This window comes from Myotis brandtii, unplaced genomic scaffold (assembly GCF_000412655.1).
Source record: "Myotis brandtii unplaced genomic scaffold, ASM41265v1 scaffold2325, whole genome shotgun sequence".
Taxonomy (NCBI): domain Eukaryota; kingdom Metazoa; phylum Chordata; class Mammalia; order Chiroptera; family Vespertilionidae; genus Myotis; species Myotis brandtii.
The window spans coordinates 175,423-177,657 of NW_005358747.1; the positions used below are offsets into that span (position 1 = coordinate 175,423).

At 50.8% G+C, this 2,235-nt stretch overlaps 1 long non-coding RNA gene across 2 annotated transcripts in view; it reads left to right on the forward strand.

Annotated features, from left to right (window-relative positions):
• The window catches only part of LOC106726157, a 3,688-nt gene extending 1,948 nt beyond the window's left edge, over positions 1–1,740 (forward strand). The window contains exons 1-2 of one of the 2 annotated variants that reach the window (XR_001362189.1): positions 58–428; positions 1,174–1,740. This is a non-coding gene — a long non-coding RNA (uncharacterized LOC106726157). Of the gene's footprint in view, positions 1–57; positions 429–1,173 lie in introns of those variants that run through there. The other variant, XR_001362188.1, reaches the window with a different exon arrangement.
• Positions 1,741–2,235: the final 495 nt, after the last annotated feature.

Sequence of the window (2,235 nt, forward strand, 5' to 3'; positions counted from 1 at the left end):
GAGAGAGAGAGAGAGAGAGAGAGAGAGAGAGAGAGAGAGAAACATCCATGATGAGAGAGAATCATGGATCGGCTGCCTTCTGGAAATGGAGCCCGCAACCTGGGCATGTGCCCTGACCAGGATTCGAAACCTGACCTTCTGCTTCCTGAGTCGACGCCAACCCGGTGCCGCGCCGGCCGGGCTGTTTGTGATGTTGGCGGCTGTGCACGTGCAGGTGCTGGTCTGCCGGTGCTGTTCCTGGAACGTCTGTCTGGCTTAGGCATCGGGGTGCTATTGGTCTCCTCAGCTGCTGGATGGGACTGTATGAAATCGCTATCACCCTTTTTTTTAAGTGCTTTGTAGATTCACTGGCGTGTTCTTCGTGGGAAGATTTAAAAACACAATTTCAAAGTCTTCAAAAGACAGAGGGATAATCAGTTCATATACAGGTGGGCAAAAGCAGGCTTACGGTTGCGCGTTGGGAAAAGAACGCAACCACTGATAAGGGTTAATGCGGGCGCCAACGGCTGCGGGTGCTCACGGCCCCGCCCGTCCGCCCACCTGATCCTCCTCGGTGAGCACTGCCAGCTCTGTCTCTGAAGGGCTCTGCCCGTCACCGGGCGCAGTGCGGGTCGGGGTGCGGCTAACAGTGTCCCTGACGCTCCTCGTCCCGTCAGGGTGACCTCTCACGCTGTCCTTTCTCGTCCCTGATGCCGGCGATTTGTCGCGTCTCTTTTCTTTCCCATCCACCTGGCTCGGGGGTTAAAAACCTGACAATATTCTCAGAGAATCAGCTTTTGGTTTGATTGATCTTCTCTACTGTGTTTTTGTTGTTTGTCGGTTGGTTGTTTTTTGTTAATCCTCACCTGAGGCTAATTTTTTCATTTATTTTTTTAGAGAGAGTAGAAGGGATGGAGGGAGGGGGAAAGAGGGGGGGAGAGAGAGAGAGAGAGAGACATCAATGTGAGAGAGACACTCTGATTGGTTGCCTCCCGCACGTGCCCGGACCAGGGCCCAGGATCACACCTGCAACCCAGGTACGTGCCCTTGACCCTTTGATCAACAGGCGATGCTCTAGCCACTAAGCAGACCAGTCAGGGCTTCTTTATTGTCTTTATTTTATTGATTTTTTGTGCTCTCTTTTATTATTTCTTGATTTGCTACTTTGGGTTTGATTTGCCTTTTTCGTTCCAGTTTCAGGAGTTGAACCATTGTGTTGGGACTGAATAATGAAAAGGAGCCTTACTAAAATGTAGCCTGGAGGCCAGAAGGGGGCGCTCTCGCCCCGGACACGCGTGTCAATCACAGGAGGACTCGTCAACCGGAAAGAATCCTCAATCACTGGTCCAGCAGGAAAGATGCGCCTGGCATCTTCCCAACCAACCGCCCATGAAGGCCTGCGGGGGTGGGGGAGGGAGGGGGGGGGCTGGAGGAGGCTAATGAGGGGAACAAGAGGACATGCGTAATACTTTCAACAATGAAGATGAAAAAACCCCACAAAAACCCAAGTAGGTAAACTTAGACTTATCTAGAAAAAAAATAAAAGAAAAAGAATAAAGAAAAGAAACCGTCCACCCAACAACTCAGCCAGTGACGAGCCGCGAGCTCCCGCCTTTCCCCCAGGGACTTTTGTGCAAAAAAAATCCCTCCCAACTTCCTCCTTTTTCTCCATAAAACACGATTCCTCTCCTGTGTCTGTTGGACTCCCCATGGCTTTTGCTATAGCTTGCTTGTCCGGAGTAAACCCATTTTCACGGCTAATTGTTTTATTTTTAAGATCAACAATTTTTTTCTCTAATACAGTGGTTCTCAACCTTGGCTGCACATTAGAATCACCTGGGAATCTTTTTAAAATCCTGATTTCTGGGCCTCATCCTCTGGAAATTCTGTTTCTTTGTTACTAATGTTGTGGCCCCTCCCCATAACATGCGTGCGAACCGAGTACCCGGCCAGGACCTGTGTTTTATTTCTCACATTAAAAAAAACACGAAACTTTTAGGGCCCGTGAAAATCTTAAATTTTTCCTAAAGTAGAACAGAAGCTAAACGTTAGTAAAGTTATAGCAAAAACACTATTCAATATGGATCCTGCCCGGTGGGAGGGCCTCCCGGCTGCTCTTACACTTTGCGAGCTGGGACCCGGGTGGGACTGAGCCCCGAGAGGCTGGGTCACGGGCCGGGGTCACACAGCAGGTGAGGCGGCTGCAGGAAGGAGGGGCAGGGCGGCTGGTGGGGGGTGGGGGGACTCAGGGCGCGG